The sequence below is a fragment of the Lepisosteus oculatus genome, chromosome 9 (genome assembly GCF_040954835.1).
Source record: "Lepisosteus oculatus isolate fLepOcu1 chromosome 9, fLepOcu1.hap2, whole genome shotgun sequence".
Taxonomy (NCBI): domain Eukaryota; kingdom Metazoa; phylum Chordata; class Actinopteri; order Semionotiformes; family Lepisosteidae; genus Lepisosteus; species Lepisosteus oculatus.
The window spans coordinates 36,610,845-36,622,495 of NC_090704.1; positions in this window are offsets into that span (position 1 = coordinate 36,610,845).

Consider the following 11,651-nt stretch of genomic DNA (forward strand, 5'->3'; position numbering starts at 1 on the left):
CCACCCACCTGCCTCCCACATGTTTGTTGCAGAGGCTGGTGTCTGACTGCAGAGACTCATTACTTTCAACAAGTTTTTGTCTTATCTCTTGAACTTCTGACTTCACTTGACCTAAAAAGTGTTCTTAATTGTGGCACCCACAGTGGAAGAGACTATTAGTCAAATTAAGTTAACTGTCTATTCATTTTAACCAGTCTTCTCCAGCAGAGGTTGATAGGATCTGTTAGATCTAAATGAATGCAAGTCCATGCATTTTTATTTTACAAAACAAAACACAAATTTATAGCTAGGCAAAACATTAAGGGGCAACATTTCCTACTATCCTTAATTTGGTATGGTGCTCTGCTTCCTTTTCACATCTAATGAATTATATGTGGATGTACCCTTTGTATGTACAGAATTCAGATCTATTCATCCATTTTTTAAAAGACAATTTATAAATATTTGAGGCAACCATCCATCTACTGTCAAAATGGAAAATATCCAAGACGATGGCTATTTGTTTGAGACATAACAACATGGAAATTCCATCAATGCAAACATTTAAAATAAGACCTTTGGCAGCTTTGCAGGCAACTAATATTTATCAAGAGGCTGATTCTGAACCTGAGAAAATGTTCCTGAGAGTTTGAGGCTAGATTATTGTGGAGTTCAAATCCCCTCCGTCCAGCTCCTGGAAAAGGCCACTAGTAATGCAAATAAAAATATCCAACATTTACATTTTAAAAGCAATGCATATATTATTTCTTTGTTGAGCTAGCTTGAAGAATTGGAGAAAAGCCACTTGTAATATGTCTCACTCTTTCACAGGGTGTGAGAAGATACATAAACTAAAAAGGTATATTCATGAGACTTACAGTATTCATAAATGTTATTATATTGATGATTCGCTAACTGTGATGTTAAGAGGGAGTTACAGTTCAGTAAGAACATACAGTAATTATATTTACTCTTAAGTTATTTTATTTACATAATCAACATATATGATTAGAATTAATATAATATCAGTAATATAATACAATTAGTTTATCATACGAGATTCAGGTAATCTAAATTTAAGCAAGCATAATAATCAGCATAATAATTTACTGTTTTTTTATTAGGGACATACAAGTCTTTTGATTCATTTTTGTATGTAATTAATCTGAAGGCATAAACCCCTGATTGACTACATTGCATCAATGCTACAAAGAAATGTACAAAGCTCAGTGAGCAACATGAATCTGAGATGCTGATGTTCTCTGCATTTTACATGTGCATTTGTAATATTAAGACATGGATACAACATTTCTTTAATTAAACTCTGGTAGACAGAGCTTATGCTTTTCAACACCAGATTTGCAGAGTTGGTGAGTTAGTGTTATGACACTGTTGAATTCTAGCCTTGGTTGGAATTTGGAAAACCAGGTGTTACTGTTGGCCCTGTGCCGTCACTTCATGTTAAGTATGTTGTTACATTGTGTTTACGTACAAGGCTTTTTTCTTGCACTTTATTACATTGCTCCTTTAAGATCCTTGTACTGCCAAACAGATGCTGAAAAAGAAAGATATTTGTTTGACTTTTATTTAATCATGTTTAGAATAATCTAATGCTGTTCTTACTGGGTTAACTTTGAATAAAATGAAATTACCTTTACTATGTCTAGAAATCTGTGGCCCATGTACTAAATCTAAATGTCCTCTGCTTTAGCCCATAACTCCTGTTATCTATAAAATGTACTGGCTCACTATGGACCTTAAGAATGTCCAGCTTACTTGCAGAGCACTGAACAATCTAGCACCAAGCAAACTTAAGGACATACTGCATGGGTACAGTTCATTTGCAGTGCCTTTTGGTTTTGCTCTTTCTGTTGTCTATTACATTTGTGATATTGTGCCATATCTAGTTTATTAAATATGACTTCTAAATAACATTGTATTATTTTCATACAAAGTTCACATTCATCCATTCAGATAAAATGGAGGTGAATGATTGTCAAAAGGTGAGAGAAACTAATGTGATAGTCAAAAACAGTGTGACCACATTGCAAATTGAATTTGATTCAAAAGGAAGGTAAAGAACTGAGAGTGGGTTCCTGGTTCTTTTCCTTTATTCTTTAATAATTACAACATGTAGTGTCTGCCTCTAAGGCCAAAGAGACACGCCAATTACTTGACCCTCTGCAATGGGACTGAGCAGTGACTGGAACTGACACAAGTACTTTGATCATAATCACAGGTCACAGACTCTTTTATCAGACAAGCAATCATGAGCAGCGCATAGTCTCTGAGGAAAGAGAGGACAGCATGAAAAGAATTTCTGACAAGATGTGCCTTTCTTTAAATTTGATATATTTCTAAATGTTTTCATTTCAGTTTTTTGAAGCATGGTGACTCATGGTTTCAGAGAGGCAGAGGCCAACAGCTTTCTTATGTTTACTAAAGTAAGAGGCTGCACGTTTGAAGAGCCAAAAAAAGGTCTTGTTCTTATCACACACTAACGGCTGCAGTGGTGTCTTTTGCCCTAGGAGACTACAAAGACTGCATGTTGGTGCACAATGGACTTACTTTTTTGGTATTACACTTAAAAGGAAAGTTTACTTAAAAAAGCATTACAGGCAAAGAAGGCCCGTTTTAATTGCTGGTGTGGGCTTGTGATCATCATTATTATGAGTTAAAACAAGACCTTTCCATAAGTAAAATAAAAATGTATATACAAAATATGCAGTATATATGAATAATATACTTATCCTATATTGACTTCATTCTGGATCTCTTCAAACAATACTTTGATGACTTGGTGTTGGTGTTGTCACTTGCTCAAGCAACCTGCTACTGCAATTTGTACATCACTTCACCATCTTCCATCCTTCTTACTGTTGATGTATTCTCCACTGCTCTTCCCTTTCTAGACATAACACTCTGTATAAACTACCAGGAACTGAAAATATCTGTGTATTACAAACCCACAGATTCACACAGTTATCTAATTTACAACTTCTTCCATTCCACATAGTCTAAAAACCCTGAGCTTCAGGAGAGAAAAAAAGGTTTGTAATGACCCATCAATCATCTCATTCCATCCTCCACCGAATCTATGCAGTCTTGTTGTCCACAACTCCTTTAAACCCCTATTGCCATCCTCCCTGTCCGGCATCTTTTCATGCAACAGAAGCCTATGCATCACCTGCAAATACAGTATATAATATATCAAGGTACGAGCAAATACATGGACCTCTGGGACAAGATGAGCCACAGAGTACCATGTTCATCCAGTATTCCTATTTACAGCCTTCTTTGCAGAAAGTAAACTGCTATATACAGTATTTTGGTAAAACAGGAAGAAGAATGGATGACACTTTCAGAGAACACCTCACAGAAAGAAAGATTTCTCCAAGTTAAGTTTCCCATAGTATCTCTCTTAGTGACTGACCTTTCTGTCAGATTTCTTTTATAGGGTTTCAAAGACTCTAATTCTAGAGAGATAAAAGAAGACAAGATTATCCTTAAACTAGTGTCCTGCTTTTCACCAACTCTCTATGAGAATAATGTCTTTTTTAAAACTCCTCCATTCATGTACAGAATTCAGAATTCATGAATTTTCACACATCTAGAATTTGTTCCCTTGATTTCCATTAGTTTTTCCACTGTTTCTCACCTGCAGTGTCCATTCACACGTGCTCTTTTATTTACTCTCAAGTCATAACCCTACACTTTCTCTCGCTTTCATACCTGAGGAAGCTAAGCAAAAATGTATTTTTTCTTTCTCTGTTTAGGCATGGAAATTAACCTCAACCTGTTCCCTATTTGTGTGTGCAAATATGTGCATTATGGAAAGAGGAAACAGAGTGAAGTTATGGTCTCCAAAATATTTTTATTATAAAGAGCTGTGTACTAACACCTGAAATTAATAATTTACTATTTCACCAACCTACCCTGTACTAATATAAGATAGTTAAGATCACTTTATTGGCCATGTACAATTTCTTGTATTGGGAATTTGTCCCCAACTTGCTCTCCATGAGACACAAACAGAGAGAACACAAGGTCAGCCATTTATACAGCACAGTGCCCCTGGAGTAGGTTGGGTTTAGGGTCTTGCTCAGGGGCCCAACGGAGTAGGAGTCCTCTGCTGGCTGCAGGATACGAATCTGCAACCTTCCAGCCGCAGATCCTTAACCACAGAGCCACCGCACCACACAGTAACCAATATACAAAGTCCTTCAAAAAGTGTTATACATGTCCTATGTTCACTACACATGTGAACACGGACTCTTTTCTTATGTGGCACCTTGCAAAGCCTTGGATATTTTGAAAGTATGGCCATAAAATTAGTTTTTGGAATAAATGGAAATCTCAAGGCTCTGAGCCGTCTACCTCATTGACTTTTCTATGGCATTTACGTGTAATCGTATTTTAGAGGGGAGACTTTTCCATTAAAACATTCTCTAGAAAGAGACCTCTGCATTTGACAATAGCTTTACTTAAAGACCTATTGATTTTGTATGGTGTGCTCTGTGATCAGAAACAAATAATAGCTCCTCTAGGTACAGTACTCAAGGCAAATTGTACTTTTAGCTTAAGGTTGTTACTCAAGAATTTTGTGTTGTTTATTCACATGAGACTTGAAGTTTCTGTTTTCATTTTGCTGTAGCAGTCATGAACGAACAGTTTAAGACCTTTAAACTATTTTGGATAAAGGTCTGTTGAGTAACCAATTTAAATTTTTAAATGTTTTAATAACACATTATACAGTAGTATTCAATAATAAAAGATACCTGTAATAAATGACATACAGTACATTAGATTATGTTCCTTTTCATTGTCCCCCAGCCAGGCTGGAACCAGGAAACATAGGAAATGCCACTCTGTCCTGCTAGACAGTGCATATACAATTAAGTTAAGAAAGAAGACAATTTCCTGGCGTAACTACTGTAGATCTAATCTTATGTTTTGTCCCTTTAATACATTATAATCCAGGGGTATTCTGGAGGGTTCATGTGTTTGTAGAATTTAATGGTCTCTTTAAAGCTTCAGTACTTAAAGAGCTGGGAGAAGCTGTTGAATTTGGTTCAGCTAAGCCAGCAACAAACTGGTTTAGCTTGATAAAATCTTAGTTGGAATTAAAACCAAGAAGACACACTGATTCTCCACAACTAGGACTGGACAACTCTCATGTAGATGTACAAATGCAACAATCTAGAATGCAGAAAGTGTCAGTAGGTATACCGGCAGACACCACAGTATACCACAGTATCAAAGACTGTAGTGAAACAATGTTTTTTATATATTTTCAAAAAAACTGATGTAAGACTACATTACTCTGTACAATTGCCAGATGGTGCAGTGAATTCTTAAACTTAATACACTATTAATGTTTATTTACCCATTGCATCTTTAGATGCTAATCACACTGGTATACATACTAGCAACAATTTAAATTTTAATCAATACAACAGAATTATTGTTTTTATAAATTACATACTGTATGTAGTATATAATAATTAGAAAATATAATTTTATTTTAGATTTTAAATGTAAAAATATATTAATACATAGTGGCTTTAAAAACATATCATACTTAAAAGAAAATGAACATTTAAAAGACAAAAAGAGGATGGATTAAAATATAAGTTTTGAGAAGTAATTTGAATGACTTTGCCATGTACTGAAAGCTCCGTGGTAGCCGATACAAGTGTTCACTTTTTGAAGTCTGCACAATTTTTTATATCAATACTGTATATTTAATTTACATATTGTGTTTAGTCAAACGGTTTTATTGTTTCATCAAAGCCACAGACGTTGCACAGGTAAATGACATTATTTTAGATAATTTAAAACACGAAAACATTCACAACTGCACAAATCATTTTTATGACAAATTAACCAGTGTACTCTCTTTCTTTTCCTACTGTAAGTTCTGTTGTGCAAGCCATTAATACAATCACAAAGCAAAATTATGAGGGATCAGCATCTTGTGTCCAATGAAAAAAAATCCTGTGGGAAATCGTTTGTGTGACATAATGAAAGTATAAACACACAGGTTAAAGACAAGAAGGATGTGGGGAGTGTGATAAAGGCTACTGATACTCAGCACAGTCCCACCCTGATTACCCTTGCGTGTACTTGCTTATTCATGCACCTCTTTGTTATTTCCTGGGATGTAATGTGTTCAATTAAAAGAATCAACCTCAGACATTCACTTTTCTGTATAAGGTCATCTGTGCAGAATATCAGAACATACCAAACTTTTTCAAATGGTATAAGACAATGGCAAAAATGAACAAAACACACTTTGACGTTTATTGTCTTTATAATGCGACATTGAGGTGCAATGGAAAATTAAACTAATAGTCAATGAAACCGCTGCTAAGCCAACTAGAGAGTAACAAACCAAAAGCTATTTTCAAACACAAAAGTTTCCCCAGGTGACTGTCTATATGGAGTTTATATGCTTTGCCTGTTCTTCCCACAAGCAACACACTGATGAATTTTGATTTAAAAGTGTTAATCTCAGTTTAATATCTAATTCTTCCCCAGTAAAAATGGTGATGCATAATTGTGTAAAAACTTTCTTTGAGCCGGGCAGATGCCAATCAATTGCTAATAATCTAGCTAGGGTTTTGGAAGCAGATGGTGACAAGGATGATTTTTCTTAATTTTCAGAAAATATTCCATAGTGTTTCACACAGAATTACTGTGCTGCAGGTCCCACCCAGGTTTTATTATATATTTTGATTGCTAGCTCTGACATGAGGAGACAAAGACAAATATTTTCGTGAGCTGGATTTTGACCTTTCTAAAATAAGTTTTCTTTTATTTTTAAAGGGTCAATTTAAAATGGAAGTACAGTATATTCCTCATGACGAACAGCTTGTTTTTTGCACGAGAGCAGAATACATGGACAAAAAACTACATTTCTTATTTCCTACATGTCTCACAAACACTAAAGAATTCCGCAAAATAATATTCACAGATATCCACACACCAACTACTTAACTGCTGTTCTTATAGACTGCTTTCATCTGCAGTCCTTTACACCACTGTTTTGCAAACATTTATTAAAATGATATTTAAAATGCTTTATGTGGTGCATAAATATACTTCTAAAATATAATGGCAAATAACTATTAACAATTTCAGTTGTTTTGATTACTTTATAGCTTCTTCATGAAATTACTTGTTTTCCAACAATTTCTGTTCAACAAGGCCCAAAAAAACAAGGTCTGATCCAGGCTCTATTCATCACCCCATTAATCACATGTAATTCCCCTTTTAATTAAAAAAAACATAGTCACATTACATTATACATTACATTACATTATAACATAGGCTACATTTTATACATTTAAAGTCATATAAAATATATTTTTAAATAAATATGATTATTCTACAAAGAAAAAAAAGATTACGGCTGTTGTGAGTTTTGATGCGCATTCTAGATGGTTGAATCTGTATGTGCTATTTACTGCTTTGTACATATCGAAAGCCAATTTACAGTATGCAATATCTCCAAAGGCACTTGACATGATTCTTGTGATCAAATGAGGTGCCTTTACATTTCTAGTTAGAAACCCTATCAGTATGCCTTCTGAAGTAATTACTTTTATTTATTGTCAAATTAGTTAAAAGACTTAGACAAATGTAAAATCTGAAAAGTAAATTCTTGATTTTAAATTTTGTTGATAAACATTTCTCTATTAGCTTCTGATGAAGTGCAGCATATTGTTGTCATGTGCTTGTGATTTTAACGTAGAACAAAAACTTGACCAAACTCTTATTATCCAGGATAATTTAATTTTTACTTACACTCTTGTACTTAGATCTTCATAATTAAGAAACACAAGTATCTTCTCTTTCCAAATAGGATTCTTTCTTTCTAGACAGTTCCAAATAGGCTGGTTAGTCACTCTGGGTGGTGTTAAAAAAAATATATATTAATTCACTAGCTAACCATGAAATTAACAAAAATAGTGTGAAATACCCACTCAGTGCTTTCGATATGTTCCCTAAACAGGATTAGCAGATTATTCACAGCCAGCCAAGACAACCTGTTGTATTTTTACTGACTCTGGTAGTATGATAACTTCTGTGTGGCATTAACTCCTTTGGGTATTGGTTGCCATTTGTTGCACAATCTTTATCAGATATTCCCATGATGATACTGGACTGTGCCTGTGGTTGGAGATAGGCGAGTGCGTGAGGTAGCATATGCCTTTGATAAGCTAAAAAGATGACAGCTCAGAAACTTGAGGCTATATCTGACTTCCTGCTGCCTTGATAAGGTGCCAGGTTTCTTTATAGATCTCTTTTTAAAGATGAACCTTTTGCCCTGTGGCACAATTTTTGCATTAATGAAGACGAAATCCTCTGAATGTCACTAAGGAGAAAACATTTGTAATTTGGAAGCTAATTTCATTTTTACTTCATGTGGTTGGCTGCAACTGTGAAATTGATCCCGTATCTCCCTAGTTGCAATTATATTTTTCAAAGGCTAAACTTCTGCTTTAAGACAACTGTCAGTATTACACTCTTGTCCTGCCTTGCATTCTTAATAAAACCTTTTCTGTATCAGAGAGTGTGACAAAGCTATCAAATGTATGCTATCCTAAAGTAAACAGAGGGACAATAACATCTGATTACTTAAAACAGTAACTTACCTTTATATTATTACCAGCTCAACTGGTTGGGTGTTTGATCTCTCTTTTTTGCCTCAGAGTATTTATAAAACTTTAAGAAAAAAACTAGAACATTTTAAATTAAAAATGGACTGGAAAATGTAAAAATATATCACTTAACAAATTGTTTTTTTTATTTTACCATTAGCAACATATCAAGCATTTCTAAAATTACATTATTAAAAATACTTCAGTTTGTGACATCACACAACAATATATCTGATAAATCAATGATTCCATAGAAATGTTAAAGATATTATAATCCAATAATACATAAAAAATATTCTGATTGTGTCTAAGATCTTTACAAAGATGTGCATCAAAACTTGAACAATGTGTTTTACAAAAACTGATAAGACAATGTCAGATATACACTATGAAATAATTACTATTAGGGGCAAGTTGATGGATTCTTAAAAATCTTCCTGTGTGTTGTAATAACTGTAAGAAAAGTGTCTGCAATCAGTTTTCTTTAATTGTTTAAATGCTGATGTTTTTTAACATGGTGGGATCACAGTTAATAAATCAAACTGCTTCATTGAGGATATTAGTTCATGATTGGTGAACCAGGGGTGTTTTTGAGGCTTCTGTCTGTCAGATGTCTGTCACATTTGCTGAGTCTTCTGTCACTACAAGGACATAGGTTTTTCTCCACTAAATGGATATCAGACAGACAGCACACTTTTGATGACACACTCTTTTAACAGAATACAATATAATTTACTACTGTATATTACCTGGTTACATTCATCATAGCACCACTAGAATTAGTGATCCTGAGTTTAAAGGCTTTTGTCTGTGTAACATCCTCTGTTTATTATGTACTAGGAAATGTAGGCACGTTCTGTGTTTTAACTTTAAGTTTTTCTATCACATTGAGCAATTTGACATGCTTTTGATTTGAACATTCCAAATTAGGGGTCGATAAGAATTTTGAGAAACACTAAATGTATTACAGCCTGCACAAAAAAGGACTGTTTCATCTCACTGTCATTATCCTCTTCCCAGGCAATCAATTACATCTTCAAGCAGAGCAAACAATCAAGGAATAGTCTCTCAGCAAATCATCTCCTGAATGAGTAACAGGGTTATTTGCAAAACTTTTTACTTCACTTTTGCCAGTGTTTTAATGTTGAAAATCATAGTAGCAAGAAACAACTTCACTGAAGTGCAATTGTGGAAGATTACCAAGCATTTATTTCCACTAAAAATAGAACATATAGTATTTTGTTCTGCAGTTGCTGCTGCTTGTTTTCCTCAACTTTTATCCAAGGTAACTGACATACATTATTTACAATTTCAAAGGCAGCTGTAACTAAGACACAATAAGTGAAATAATTATGCAACAATGCTTGGAATAAACAGTAAAAAGTAACTAGAATTATGTGGTGAATGCTGTGATAAGGATTTTAGCTTTTAGAATAGATAAGACACAGGAATCACTGGTACATACTGAGAAGATCAATTTCTAAATGGAGCTGTATTGGTATTAAGGACGGTGCAGTCCTCATGTTCACAGATAACTGGTTCCACCATATGGGCGGTAGAAAAGAGAAAAGACAAGAGATAGTATAGTGAAGTGCCACTAGGAGGGTAGTCCCATTTGGAGGTGCAACACTTCATCAGGTGTAGTTTTTTAAATAATTACCAAATTTCTCTGGAGCTTTTTTTTAATGTTCCACTTGACCAGCACTTGAACTCTTAATCGGACTGTACCTTCTGTCAGCCCTCCTGCTAATTACCAATTAGCACTCTATTTATTCGATCATCTCCCTTTTTCCCTTAAATTCCAAAATCATCCCTGTTGTGGTACTTTACTTCATCATTCTTCTTAAATTTACCGGCAGTATTGCCCACACTTCCTTCCATCCCACTTTCCCTCTGTTTCTCTCGGACTTACTACTCAGCGGCTTTTACCCTAAGCAGTTTTCACTGTGAGCAGTCCAGTTCTGCCCGAGACACCAGACTTCTCTCCAGCTGTCTCAATCTTGTAAGTAGCCTGGCTTCAACTCCAAGCAGCTTCATCCATCCAGGACTGCAGAGTTTGTCACAGACTGTTTTCACTCAGCTGCCATAGCAGCTTTCTCTGGAAGCATTCTACTATCGCCTGGAACTCTGGACTTCTTCCAGCTGTCTCGCTCTTGTAAACTGGATTCATCTCCAAGCATCATCTCACCATGCACAATATCAGGCTATTCTAGTGGTCTATTAGGTCTGTGTGGCCTGGACTTGGGAATCTGTTCTGAAGCCAAGAGAGTGACACCCCAGTGGTCCAAGCTCTCTGACTCCAGTCAGCAGACTTTAGTGGACAGATTAACTTCAGGCTGGGGCTGCACTATGCCAGACTCATTTTTTCACCCGAGATAGTCATGCACAGCTTTTTCTTTTCTGCTGACCTGCCAGGGTTATCCAAGCTCTGCCAGCTAGTACTGTATGTAATTATTTTGTTATCACTTTCCCTCCATTATTCCAGAATGCTCGATCCCCCTACAGTCAGGTCTCTTCAGGTGTCTCTGGGACTCTCCTGTCTCTTGCACGTCTAATGAATCACTCCCACAGCTGTGTGTTTGTGCATGGCCATCACATATGATGAATAATCTAAATGTTTTTTCTTTGATTAGGAATCTTGATCGTAGATCCACATTGTTATCTCACACAACTAATTTAATACAATTTCTTATGTGGATACAAAGTTCATACAACTGAGCATACACTTTTTATACAAACAAATTCTTTAATTCTATGTTATAACACAAAAGTAACAATTAATTTAAAACATTATTTTTTATTTTGTAAGGATGTCTGTATTCCATTCTAATACTTATAGGCTAAAAGCATGATCTTATGTGCAACGTGCCTTTTACTTGTATTTATAAAAGTACAGCAGATAGTACTTTATTTTGTGCATTGTTAGAAAATAAATTAAATATCAGAATCATAACATCTTGGAGACTAATATATATTATCAAAAAGAAAATGTATAATAGTATTCTG